At 38.2% G+C, this 15,044-nt stretch overlaps 1 non-coding gene across 1 annotated transcript; it reads right to left on the bottom strand.

Moving 5' to 3' along the window:
* Positions 1-9,833: 9,833 nt before the first annotated feature.
* LOC118666662 lies at positions 9,834-9,995 on the bottom strand. Its single transcript, XR_004971017.1, has one exon. It is a non-coding gene; the product is annotated as a U1 spliceosomal RNA (small nuclear RNA).
* Between the last annotated feature and the right edge of the window lie 5,049 nt (positions 9,996-15,044).

The following is a 15,044-nucleotide window of genomic DNA, read 5'->3' as shown; positions in this document are numbered from 1 at the left end:
CCCACGAGAACAATCACTGAGAGAAATCACATCAGTTCTGTCAATTCACAAGACAGGAATAGTTATTCAAATAAGCTTGGCATGTCTTGTAAAATCACTCAATCATTAATAAGTCCAAGAATGCTTTGGCAAAAAATACAGGATTTAAATCTGCAGCCATTCAGAGTACATTGCAAACCAATTGTGTGAAATTCAAATTCCTTGGACTTTAAATGGTTCTAATTAATGCCTGGACTCCATTCTTAACTCTATCAGACATGCTACATCTTTGGGCATGAACATATCCCATGGGGAGACACCCTTCAGTCTAACTCTATACTTCATGAATGTTCACAGATGTTGGTGACTAACTAAGCCATTGAAGGTGGGGAGTGGTGGTAAAAGGTATGAGCCTTGGTGTCTAACTACCTGAACCCTGTCGCCTTCTTACTGACTTTGTAACCTGGGAAAGTTACTTATTCTCTGATCCTCTGTTTCCTTGTCTTTAACACAAAGCTAATAATACCTCAGATGATTATTGCAAGCAGTAAATGAGCTATTTCAGACAAAGCGCTTAGAAATTACCTGATACAGAGGGAACACTCATGAATGTTAGCTATTATGATTAAGTCATTGAAAATTTCTTTTTCATAGATATAAAACTAATGGTACATTGTGTTCATTTTCAAAAAAAAGAGAGTTCATTCATTTTCAGGAAAAAAATATTTTTTACAAGAATAGCCTAGGTCAGTGTTCTAGCCACTGCCCAGTTGTGTAATCTTGGCCAAGAAAATTAATCTTCGTGTTTCTGTTCCCTCATGTTTGAAATAAGTATCATAATACTTGATACTTTTGTGGCATGTTATGAGGTTTAGATAAATCACTATGTATAAAGTGCTAAATTTCAAACTGGCCTGTAATTAGTACATTGTAAACGTTTGTTATTATTCTGGATCTTCTGCATAAAAAAGGATATAATTACAACTACTCCAATCCATAGACTTACTTGAGTATGAAATAGAAATGTTCGCCAGTCATTTTCATTATTCTTTGAATAAAAATATTTCATATTCTTATAGTACCCAATAGTTATTATTCTTTTTGACAAGAAATGGTGTGAGATGAGAATGCCAATAAATCACACTTTTCCCCCCACAAAGTCTACTGTTGAATTACTGGTTTAGCCTTCCTAGGATTGTGTTAGATTAGTTGAACAACACACCACCCCCTACCACCACCCAATTACCATCCGGGTTCTCTGTGGGTTTGTCAATTTGTAAGTAGAAGAGATTTAATTAAATCACAGAAAGTACAACTGCACAAGCAACAGTACTGAACTGCTAGGTGGAATGTATCAGGCATCTCGGTTATGCAATCCCTACCATAAAGGTTGCAATACTCTAGGCCACTAAAAGGAGCAGAGAGCTGTTGCTGTGATGTGGAATAGAATGAGAATGAGGAAAGAAACACAGACGTCTACTTTCACCCTCCCCTTAACTTTTTCTGCCAGCATACCTTGATTTTTGTTTTTTAGGCTGTTGCAGATATAATCGTATGTGTGTACAAAGAAAAATAATTATACCGATATCTTAAAGAAAAGGCTTAAAGAAAAAATATAGCCCCAATACACAAGACATTTATCTCTTTTTGTCCTCTTATTTGCTTATGTATACATTGTCACATTATTAATATGCATATTAACATATTTATTTCATGGCTTTTACAATGACATAATATGAAATATCATATTTTCACATAAATATAGTTTGACAGATACCAGGAATGTTGTCCCCTGCCTTTGTGTAAAGCATGGATATTTTCAGTTATTTTATTAGTTTTCTGATATAACTCTTTCTGAGCAGAAAAGAGCTATTCTTTTAAATATATTGAGTTTCTAACATCTTAGAGATTATTCATACCTTTTTCTCTAGGAGTGACAGGAAATCGGGGGCCTCATGTTCACAATGTATTACAGGTAGGCAAGAGAGAAAAAAATGAAGTAAAAACAAAAAGACTAGCAAGCAGGCAGTAAGAATTATAAGCATTTCCACTTTTATTGACCAGACTATGTGCTACCCAAGATATTTCCTTGCTAGTCCAATGAAATAGCAACTTTATTTTCTCCTCCAAAATGGAAACAAAATACTCCCAAGGTTTGGAGTATTACATACAGTACTTCACTGACAATTCATTCACCTGTCACATGGTGACCTAAACACATCATCAGCATCATCTCCTTTCATAACATCTCTTTTTTTCTACAGCGGTGTAGCAAGAGAATCATTACCTCTATGACCAATCAAGAAACCATCTATATATATCAGATTTCCACAAACTACTCTTCCAAGAAGAGAGAATCTGCTACAAAGCGGTCGTGAGTGAGCTCTGTTTGGGAACACTGGGTTGCCTGTGGACAGTGCTGAATTAGTGCTAATGGGAGTGAGGTCATGAGTTTAATTCTCACGAGGATTCTCTTTGTTCTGCAGTTGTCCTAATCTGGCCTGGTCTGTTGGTTTGCAAAAAGAACATGAATCGCACAGGCTCTTCTATGCCTCCGCGATGGGTGGAGAGTTGCTAGACCAAAACTTTTGAAGGTGTCAGAACAGATGGAATTCAGGGCATCTTCATGGGATCCCGGATGACACACGCATGCCTTGACAAAAAAAAAAAAGAACCTGTGAGAAGTTGGGAGTTGTCCAGCCCAGCGATCAGGGAAGGCTTCCCCCTAAAAACTTCATCTCAGCGGCCATCCCCTAGAGCAGAGGTTTTCAACCTTTTTCATCTCATGACACACATAAACTAATTACTAACGTTCTGCAGCACTCCAAAAAATGTATGTATTTTTTGTTGATCTGACCAAAAAATTAGGCATAATTTTGATTCATTCACACCAGATGGCTATTGCTGTGTTGGCTGCTGTCATTTTTTTTATTTGATAATCGAAGGGAAAAGAGGTCAGTGCCACTGACTAAATAATGAGGTACTGCATGTTTTAGAAATTCTTGTGGCACACCAGTGTCCTCTGACAGCACAGGGCTTGAAAATCACTGCCCTGGAGGGACCCTCTCTGTCAGCTTTGCATTGGAGCCAGAGTTTGTCCATGTTCAGGAGCCCACACGTCTGCTGTTTCCTCTTCTCTGCAGGAGGTGCCAGGAGAATGTGTACAGGGTCTCTAGGGACATCCGCCTCTGCTTGTTTCTCAGTCAAAGGAACTACAGCATTTTGTTCTTCTCCAAAGAGTTTTCAAGGCTCCTATCCTCTCCTCTATCCTGACATCAGAAGTTTCTGGAATAGACACATGGTTCTCTTATCCCTGCCAGGGGAGACACAGGACTCTTTCCAGCAGGAAGGAGAGATCAGTGGCACCACTGGAGGGAGAGCAGCAAATGTGGAGACACTCGGAAAGATGACCCAGTAGTGACTTCCTCATGTAGATGGCCTTTCCCCTCCAACAGCCTGGAATGTCTGGCTCATTTTCTAGGAGTCAGTACAGTGCAAGAGGCACCAAAAAGCCCTCTACCTTCCTTGCCATTGGGCTCTAAACCTACATGGGGCCCATTTTGACTATATCATGATGTGAAGTTCTCCCTTCCCATTGGGAGAGAGGTGGGAAAACTCAAGAGCACTTGGATTTTACTGGATGGAGAATTTCAAATGGATATGAAAAGTCAAAATATAAATAAGGTCGTAATCTAATAGTAATGAATAATATCAAAAAGTTATTGTGAGTAATCAGGCATATTCTGTGAGCAATTTTACACTCTGGAAAAATAATTATACCAAGATTGTACATGCATTCCTTTCTGGACAGTAAAGACAGTAGTGAATAAAATTGAGGGAAGCCTCAAAAAGTACAAATCCATAGCAACAGATTGGATATTTAATGCTGTGTAATCTATATCCTGCCAAATATCCCAGTGTAGGTATGTATACTCACATACCTGTTCAAGAATAGCACAAGGCACACCCACACTTGGATCAATCAGTGGAGACTAGAGCCTTGCCTAAGATACTGACTTAAGTCACATGGCATATCACTTGCCTCCTTCATATGTTTCCAGGTTGGCCTTTGGGCCACTGTTGCTAAGTGTTTACTATGGTTATCTCTCTCTTAAAGACCAAGAGCATATGATGTGTTAACCTGGAATATGTCTCCATGGACTCCAAATTACCCATAGTTAAATTCTATTTATTATAGCTAAAATTGTTTGAAGAAAAAAGAACTGATATATGGTATCTCTTAACCCTCACCCGCCAAATTCACTGTGGCCGAGATGAAAAGGAGAATGGCTATGTGTTGAAAGGATTATGCCATCAGAGGTTTAAAATGCCCACCCGATCAATTCATCTCTACCATTTCAAACCAAAAGTTATACAGCAAAATATCCCAAACTCAGGATATATTAAACAAAATTGCTCAGAAATAAATTAAAAGTTTAATGAAATGGTTCAAACACACACACACACACACACACACACACACAAACAGTAACTTGAGTACAGGGAATGGTGAGAAGTGAAATGAAAACTAATCAAAATTTTCATTCCTACAGGAAAAAATTAAATTGATAAATAAGTTACAAGCTAAAATAATAAAATATATATGTAACTAGAGATCAATCGAAGAACTTGAATGCACATATGCATAACCCATGCACACTGACAATAGGGTAGTGAAGACCTGGGGCGGGGTGGGGTGGGCTAGAAGGGGTCAATGAGGGACAAAGGGGACAGATGTAATACTTTAAACAATAAAGCTTTTTTTTTAAAAAAAGAAAGATAACTAGATGAGAGAAATATCCTATCTCACATCTCTTTAAATTTCAGAGCCAAAAATGACAATTGCAACCCGTACAGTTAATGTAATTGAGCCGGATCTCCAAGCGGTGAGATCACTTGTCCAAGGTAACACTGCAGAGATAACTAAGTCTTAAACTCACCTTTTTGGACTTGTGGCCCAGTGCCCTTTCCAGTGCCCTCTACTGACATAGAGAACAGCACGTTATCAGGACTTTCGGGAAGAATCTTATGAAGTGTCTGGTGTAATAAACCTAAATACACTTCCATATGAATCTGCCTTTGGGGCTGGATCCTATCAGCAGCCACTGTGTTCTTTCCAAGGGCTCCAAAAATTTCCTTCAGGAGATGATTCACTTCAGAAGATGATATTATCACCAGACAATAACAAAGACATTCATAGCTCTTCCTCACCAGAATTTTGAAACAGCTGTGACCAAAGTGACTAATCTAAACATGCATAAAACTCTCCAGCAGAAAATGGTAATACTCCATAATTTGCTAGTGAAGGTTCCTCGAGGAGGGAAGTATGGGAAATTACAAAAAGAATTAAGAGAGGTATTTAAGACAGCTGGTTTGATATAAATGTTGTATATATATCTTTTAGGAATCCTATTTTGATATTTCTGTATAACAAGATTGATAATAGAAAAGGAACATGGTGCCTTGTGAATGCAGAGTCTGAAAAAACACTTGTTCAAACTCAATTGGTATCCATGATATATCTAATTTATTCTACCTCATGGCATGGGGGCTGGAGCTGTGCTAGTAAAGTCTGGTTCTATTAACAAGCAGGAAAAAGTTTCAAACATTTTCAATGCATTGATACTACAGATTTCCTACATTTTTCCCTGGCCCCATTTTCATTAGGCAGGGAAACTACTCACTTTGGAAATAGAATCCTGGATTTTATTTTACTCAGGCAGCTGTTTACTTGAATTTACCTGGAGAATATGAACCATAACTTGTAAAGATTTAAAGGTCAAGATCAAGGATATATCGAATTTCAACAACAAATTCAGACCTGGAAATAAGAGAGAAAAGCAAGAATAGGGGCTTAATGGAATTTGGGATAAAATAAAAGGGGGAAAACTAGATGAGCAGATCCTGTATAACTTACTCAGACCGCCATTTTTAATGACTAGTAACTCAGTATGCAGCAAAATCTAAGACTGACTTAATGGTTCACTACTACCTTCTTCAATCTCTCACTACTAAGTGCAGTATTTCCAAGACTTCCCACCAGTAATTTATAAAAGTACATTACACCTTCTATGTCTTCTAGAGATAGGAATGTTGCTCTCACAACCTGTGTCTGAATATTGTCTTTGCTTTATGAGTAGTTTGGGCTAGTTATTTTAGCCCTCCGTGTCTTAATCTGCAAAATGGAGTTACAGACCACTAATATAGAGTAAGTGCTCCATAAATGACAGATGCTACTATCAAATGCTAGCACTGTGTTTTATTCTCAGCCATTCTGAGCATGCCATTATTCCAGCCCAGTCTATGTCATAAATGCTGGAATTGCGGGTAGAGGTGGCAGGAACATGGCTGTAAAGCAGACAATGCTTCCTAGAAATGGCAGGAATGATCAGAAATTTGGATTCATGGATGTTCACAACCTCTATGAATGGGCAGAGAAAGTGATTTCTGAGTTAGCCAGGGAATTTTAAAAACAGTATGTGCCTGAAAACGAGCACATCCAAACCTTAAAAATGTGCTATGTTATAATGCCATCTTTTTCATGTTTATTCCATCGCCTACCAAGAAACTGCAGCACTTGATATGTAGTAAGTATTCAGGAAATATGTGCTAAAGGGGTAAAAAATCTCAAAAAATTTTACTTCTTTACCGGCAGAACTGCAGTACAGTAAGCTGCTCTCTACGGTGCCTCTTCTAATGGTGTTCTGGTCTTCATGACCAAGCTAATGCTTGAAATGACCCTTATCCTGTTTTGTTCTCACTAGTTTGAATGATGAAGTATAGCTTGGTGTTTAAGAGCTGCTGGATCCAATTAGGTCTGGTCTCAAAACATAGCACCGCAATTTTTTGGTTGTCTCTACACAACTATACCATTAGGAGCAGGCACATTTTTCTGACCTCATGTATGCATTCAGTGTGTCTTTATTATTATGGGAAACAAGTACTGCAGAGGAGATTTGCATTTTGTGAGCCTACCATTACCTTCTACTTGGGAATTCTCTCTCTCTCTTTTTTTTTTTTATAAAATTTATTGATTTTTTACAGAGAGGAAGGGAGAGAGACAGAGAGCTAGAAACATCGATGAAAGAGAAACATCGATCAGCTGCCTCCTGCACATCTCCCACTGGGGATATGCCCGCAATCCAGGCACATGCCCTTGACCGGAACCGAACCCGGGACCCTTCAGTCTGCAGGCCGACGCTCCATCCACTGAGCCAAACCGGTTTCGGCTTGGGAATTCTCTTATTAGTTGATAAAACATCCTTTCAAATGTATCTCAACCATCATTCAAAATTTTGTGCAACCCACCCTTTCCTTTGGCCATGACCACATTTACGTTATTTGTGTTGTAATTTGTCTGATAATGCCAAGTATGAAACTACCTTGGAAAATTTTCATATTGTCATGGTAAGAACTCCATTTAATACAGACACTTACTATAAATATCATATTTTATTTCCGAAACCTTTGATCAAAAGCTATAAAATCTTATGAGGCCTGACTTACTTCACTTCTCAGTTCTTATTTAAGGCAATATATTTAATGAATCTTGACATTTTACTTTTTATTGTTGATGTGTACTGACCAAAGTGGGTTTTTATATTATCCCTGTGGTGCTTAAATATCACTATAGTTTAAATGTTTCATCACTACCATATTAAGAAATTTTGGGCAAGGCTATGGAATTTTTATGTAAATTGTACTCATGCTTATATCTATGGGATGTCCCACCTATCTATAAAAAACAGCTTGATTTGTCTCCAGATTATCTAGGAATTGCAAAATGTACTAGTAAATTCACGTCCCAAACCCCAAGTATGTATATAAAGATCAAAAGACCCTGGGTCAACATTAATTTTCTAACATCAAATTTATTTCAAAGGCAAATAAATTGAAAGTGTGATCAACATTCTAACTAGAAGCAAATAAGATTATTTATTTCTAGCCAAACACAGGAAGACAAATATTGCATGATCCCACTTGAATGTGAAATATTAAAAAGTTGAACTCTAAGTAATAGAAAGTAGAATGGTTGTTACCAAAGGGTGAGGGAAATAAAGAGATGTTGATCAAAGGGTACAAACTTTCAGCTATAAGAATAAATTCTGGAGACCTGATGTACAACATGGTGATCATAGTTAATAATAATGTGTTATATACTTGATATTTGCTAATAGAGCAGATCTCTCACCGCACACAAAAGAATGGTACCTATGTGAGGTGATGAATATGTTAATGAGCTTGATTGTGGTAATTATTTCACATTGTATACAGACATCAAAACATCAGCCCTAGCCCATTTGGCTCAGTGAATAAAGCATCTGCCTGTGGACTGAAGTGTCCTGGGTTTGATTTTGGTCAAGGGCATGTACCTTGGTTGCAGGCTCCTCCCCGGCCAGGCCCTGGTTGGGCTCATGCAGAAGGCAACTAATTGATGTGTTTCTCTAACATTGATGTTTCTCTCTGTCTTTCCCTCTTCCACTCTCCCTAAACATTAATGGAAAAATATCCGTGTGAGGATTAACAAAAAATAATAATAATAAAAAAATCAATGGAAAAAATATCCTCAGGTGAAGATTAACAAAAAATAAAGTAAATAAACACATTAAGAAACAAACAAACAAAAAAACACCTCATCACATTGTATGCCTTAAATAAATATAATTTTTATTTCAATTATTCCTTAATAGAGCTGGGAAAAAGATATACAGTATTTATTTCTGTTGAAAGTATCTATTTTATTTTTTATAACACCCAAATAATAAAAATAAATCTACACTTATAAATTTAATATTTACAGATCATTTATATAAATTTCTACAAAACAATAATATCATGTATTTCAATGATTAGTGTGCCCTACATGTAAAATACTGGTTTTTAAGACAATAAATGAAATGATTGAATGTATTTAAATACCTACCATGATAAGTATCTCTGAGATCCTCCGCAGTTCAGTAATAAATTTGCCAGTATCAACACCTACAAGCTTGACAGCGATGCACCTGGTGGGCACCGAAGGGGGAAACTGGCTTCCATTTACTCAGGTGATACTGAGTTTCCCTTTTTGTCCAGAGCAGGGACTTCGCTGCTTCTCTCTGGTAGAGATGGTGGAGTGAAATGGTAGAGGCGGCAGAAAGGGGGCACACACCCTGAAAATCGTTTCAGAGAGTCCCTTCAGCAAGTCAAGGAAGGAAGGAAAGAGGACTTCTACTTGCTGCAAATCAAAAGGGCATTGTGATTCATTTCACATACATATGAGTGAGGTGAGGGAAAGGAAGTAGTTTTTTAATTTTGGGATTTTTGATTGTATAAACTGAAGAACACAAACCCATGGACCCCTATCCCAGGCTTTCAATAAATCATATATATATATATTATATATATATATATATATATATATTTCAGAGAGGAAGGGAGAGAGATAGAACCATCAATGATGAGAGAGAATCATTGATCAGCTGCCTCCTGCACACCCAACACTGGGGATGGAGCCCACAATCTGGGCATGTGCCCTGACCAGGAATTCATTGGTCGACACTCAACCACAGAACCACACCAGCCGGGCAGTAAATCATTATTTTTGTTTGACATAAACACAGTAGTGGCTAAGCATAAAATAAAAGAAGAATTATTTGTTCCTGAAGGTGATGCACTTGGTTCCCTGTGGGTACCCCTAGCCAGCAGCGGTTAGAACCTAGGAAAAGCTCCTGATTCACTCAAGGCTGACTTGTGATAGAAAACATTCATTTATTTAAATTGATAAATCCATCATTTTAAAGATAAAATTGAGCACATTTTCTCATAGCTGGAGGTCCAAATTTCTCCTCAAGTGTTGGCTTTTTTTTTTTTTAAGGGAAATGGCAAATGCAATCCCCCTCTACCACAAATTATGTAGTCAAGTTTCCCACATTTGGGGAAATCACACGGGTCGCCACATCCAGAGTGTAATCGATAAGCCTCACCCTGGTAAAAGCACTTTTGTGATTATGGTAGCTTCCCTGACACCTAAGTATGAGAGTTGGCTTTCTGTATTGCCTCAATCCTATATAATAAAGAGCTAATATGCCAGTGGTCATGATGCCCTCATGCTGTAATGACCGATCAGCAGGAGGCTGCGTGCACGGCAGGCATGGGAGAGGTGCATGCAGGTAGTGAGGACTTGATGCTGCGTCCTCTGCTGGCGAGGCTTGATGGGGGTGGGGCTGGCTGGGTCTGGGTCTCTTCCCTTTTAATGTGCACAGATTTCGTGCACTGGGCCACTAGTTAGATAATAATCTCTCTTGTAATACCCATAACTTAAGTGTTAGACTTAACTTACCATATAAACTAGTTCAGCATATCATTTATAAAGCAGCCCCTCTCCCTCCCTTTTAAAATAGATGAGTTATTAATAGTGATTTGGGAAATTTTTTAAATTGAAATTAAACTGACAAAATCAACTAATGAGAGAAAAACATACTCATTTATTTAATATAAGTACTATGTGACATGAAAAAGCCTTAATAAGAAAATGAAGACCCAAGGAAACATGTGGGGAAGTATGGGACTTGGTTGGAAAGTTTGTAAGGAAAATTTTTTGAAAGGTCGGGGTCCTTTGAGGGGACCTTGCCGAAAGCAGCAGCCTTTATTTTGATTTTTCCAAACAAGTCTGGTTTCCTGGGGGTTTTATTTTGTTAGAATTTTTATGTTTAGTCTTTAAAGACCTGATTTTATAGAAGTATATATATTTTTAAGGATATTTGCCCTGTTAATTGTATTTAAAGATTAATTTGAATTCAAGCTGTTGTTAAAATAAGCCAACGAGGCAGGAGAACAGGACTGCTTTTACTAAGGAAGTAAAAGAGACCCTTGGCCCTTTCTTTCACAGAAACCTGTCGAAGTAAGCTGTTCATCCATTGCTCAGGGGCTGCTCGTCGCCCCTGCAGTTGGTGACCCATGTGAGGAGGTCAGGAACACAAGGAAACACAGTGGAACTCTTCAAAAGGAAGAGAAAAAAACACCAAAGTAACTGCACAGTAAGTCAGTGAAGCTCACTTGGGATTTCCAAGTTCAAGGGAATTGTTTCTCCGCTAAGGTTTCATAATGGGACAACAGTTGTCCACAGAACAACAGCAATATATCACTGTGCTGCAATAGTTATTAAAGGCCGAAACAATCAGACCTGAGTATCTTATGCCAGGTTTGATGAAGAGTGCACGATGGTGGAGGAATCTGATAGGTTAAGGAGGATGGGGCAAGTGTAATACACAGGGCGGGGTGGGGGGTGGGGTGGGGAGGTGGGGGGGTGGGGAATGTAAAAGTCCTGATAGTTAAGAATCTGCATGTGCCAAGACGTCCTATTTTGGGGCTGTTTGTATGGCTCCCCATCAGTATATGTGTATACGTGTATGTCCATCATGGTCACCTATCCTTATTAGTCCATGGCTACCATTTCTTACCCCACTTCTACAAAGGCTACATTGACTTCATCAGTCCCCACAAGTGAACACTTAGGTTGGTTTCAATGTTTTGCTAATACCAACAGCCTGGTATCTTTGAATACTTGTGTAAATTCCTAGCGGTGGATTTTCTGTGCCAAATTTTACATGCATTTTAAAATTTGGTAGAGATTTCTAAATTAGTATTGAGAGGGGTTGAAACAATTTACAGTTCTATCATGAGTGCCTGTTTATCCACATTCTCCTCAACACTGGGTTTAATCACACTGTTTACCACTCCCATGGATGAAAAAAAAATTAGGCACTGTTTTGACATTCTTTTTTTCTTATATGCCACTGTTTCTTCAGCAAAGATTAAACAACTAGAATCAATGGTCAAATGCTTCACAGGTAAATGAGAATGGTTTTAATGCTTTCCTTTAGGAGAGAGAAAATAAATTGCACTTGCCTACACCTAGGTCAGAAAATACTCAAAGGACGTTGAATGTGGAAACAGGTCTAAAAAATAAGCTTGTCTTTTTTCCCATAAATGTACTATAATATACATTAGTCAAAATAAAATCGTCTTGCAGAGCATTGAATTTTTCAGCAGCAAAAATTAGCTCTGTGTCTTTCGTTTTCTACTTTGGGAAAAGCTTGCTGCCTGCCGAGTGCACATCTGAGACTCACAGATGTGGTCTAAATGACTCATATGCGAAGCCCTTTTATCTGGCCACTGCTGGGTCAGTCGCCTGACATAGAAAAGGACAGAGTGATGTATTTTCACAGAGTTGGAAATTGGATTGAGCTTACAATCTGTTTTCGCCTCTAAAGACACTATTTAATGCAGGGAAGCTCTACTCAAAGTATAAGGGATATTGTTTACCACTTTTTATTCAGTGTCCTAACCCAAGGAAAAAAAACTACAGACATGCTCTAACAAATATTAGGCTCAACTAATCAAAATAATTTACTTTGCCACATTATATTTTTAAAATGAAAGAATGCTAACACCCCCAAAAAGCCTGTACCTACATAACAAGAGAATAACAACAATAAAAGAAATGTAAAAATTCTTCATTGATACAATTATTTCTCTGTGTGTGCATCTTACCATAGATTCAAATTTTGTTCACATTTTTATGGTAGTTAACATACAAATAATTACATCTATTATATGGGCTACATAATTATTGCATTAACTATTTACCAATAACTTGGTCATTCAGATTTATTGCTCTATAATTTAACTGTAAATCTGGTTTGGCACCGGGAGGAGGTGTGTGTAGCTTCCACCTATTCTGCAACCATCTTGGACCTACCTCTCATTTTTTCAGTGGCTGTTTTCTTATTGTTGAGATTTCAGAGTTCTTTATATATTGGAGATCACAGTCCTTTATCAGATGTGTCCTTTGCAAATATTTTCTCTCAGTCTGTAGCTTGTCTTCTTAACTCTCCTGACATTATCTTTTACAGAGAAGACGTTTTTAATTTGATGAAGTCCACTCATCAATGATTTCTTCCATAGATTAAGCCTTTGGTGTTTTATCTAAAAAGTCACTGCTCACCCTACCCAAGATCACTTAGGTCTTCTATCAGTTTTTGCCTCATAGAGTGTGATGTTCTGTTATTAGGTGCAGACATGCTAAAAATTCTTATGTCTTTTTGGAGAGTTGAACTCTTTATGTAATGCCCCTCTTTATTCCTCATAACTTACCTTATTTTTAATTCTGTTGTATGTGAAAGTAATACAGTTATTCCTGCTTTGTTTTAATGAGTGTTACCAGGGTATATTTTTCTCCATCCACTTACCTTTAATATATATGTGTGTGTGTGTGTGTGTGTGTGTGTCTTTGTATTTAAAGTAGGTTTCTTGTAGACAACATATAGCTGGGTCTTGTGTTTTTGTTTTTTTGTTTGTTTTATCCACTCTGATAATCTCTGTCTTTTAATTGGTGCATTTGGACCACTGACATTCAAAGTGTTCATTGATATTGTTGGATTAATACCTACCATATTTGTTACTGTCTTCTATTTGTTGCCCTTGTTACTTGTTCTATTTTTGTCTCCAACTCTTTTTTTTTTTGCCTCTGTTCTCGCATGTCATCTATCTTACCTATAGCATATAGATTCTATAACATATCAACCCTAGTTATTTTAAATTCCCAGCCTGATAATTCTAACATCCCTGCTATTTCTGGTTCTGATGCTTTCTCTTTCTCCTCCAATTGTGGTGGGTTTTTTTGTTTTGTTTGTTTTTGTTTTATTTTGTTTGTGGTTTTGTTTTTGCCTTATAATTTTAATGATAGCCAGGCATTGTGTACTGGATAACACTTTAGTAGGTATAAAGGCAATTAGTAGCGTGGGGGTAAGTTATGAGGGGAAAAGAAGCATTCTAGAGTCTAAGATTAAGCCTCAGTGAGCCTATGCCTCTGGAATGTAAACTTAACACGTGTTTCTATTCTTTTCTTTCCCACCGTCAGGTGGACAAGAAGCTAGAGTGGGCTGGAGTTGGGTATATTTCTTCCTCCAGTTCTGTCCGTCTCTGATAAATTTCCAGCAGGTTCAACTGGTTAACTATTTCTCCGGGGGGGGGGGGGAGGGGAGGGAGGGACGGGGGAGGAGGCCTTGTTAAGAAAACCAAAATGCTCTGGTGTATTTCACAATGGATGGCTGTTTCTTCCCCTCCCCCTGCAGGAAGCAGAGGGAATTTTTCTCAGATATTTACTATGGGAATCTGGTCAAGCTCAAAGGTAAGTCTCACAATATCTTGGCAGTTCCCCTGTGACTAGGCCCCCTGAAGTTTTTAACTCTCAGGCTTGTACAAACTGAGCCTCCAGCAATTCGCCAATTACAGGTCAGGTTTTCCGACTCCAGAACTGGTTCTGCAGTGGTTTCTGCTCCTGAGTCTCACTCTGGAAAGCTGAGATTTTTCTGTATTCATCTGTCTGTCGCTCTCATCTTGGGAGGCAGCAGCTTTCCATGCACTCCCCCTTGTTCATGGATTCTAGAAGAGTTGGTTTTTCAGTGTGTTCAGCTTTTTACCTGTTGTTAGGATGGAATGACAACTTCAAAGCTTATTATATGCAGAACAAGACGAGACTAATATTCTAAAGACATCATTCTCTTCATTTAATTTTGCTCCTTCCCTGCCCTCCCCCCAACCCCCCAAAAAAACAACTTAGACTGAATTCTTAGAAGCTACATAGTAGAGGCCCAATTCCTTGGATGGGCATTTAAAGCCCTTCAAAATCTAAAATAAATCTGTCTTTCAAGTGTTATTTCTCATTTCTGCCTATATAAGGTAAGGACTGCTGAGGGCTTCCTAATATCCATTTTCCTCTTTTACATTGGTACATTTTGTGAGAAAACTTTGTTATCTTGTGGAATTGTTATCAGAGGAAGTGGAGTTCTTGGGGTGCCACAAGGAAAGCATTTCCTGAGGTCCATGTGCAGAGATGGCATTTTGTGGAAGCTTTACCGATGATATAAAATTAGGGAGGTTCTCTTCCAAGGTCCCATCTCTGTCAGTTCCGCCGCGAAAAATGTCCAGTCTTGTCTCCAGCGAGCCAATATGAAGGCCACTGCCCAGAGTTTCTGTGCCATGTTCAAGGGCAGTCAGTCCAGCATTCAGCTAGCTTAGCG

The sequence above is a fragment of the Myotis myotis genome, unplaced genomic scaffold (genome assembly GCF_014108235.1).
Source record: "Myotis myotis isolate mMyoMyo1 unplaced genomic scaffold, mMyoMyo1.p scaffold_m19_p_11, whole genome shotgun sequence".
Taxonomy (NCBI): domain Eukaryota; kingdom Metazoa; phylum Chordata; class Mammalia; order Chiroptera; family Vespertilionidae; genus Myotis; species Myotis myotis.
This window is presented reverse-complemented; position numbering and strand designations above follow the sequence as displayed.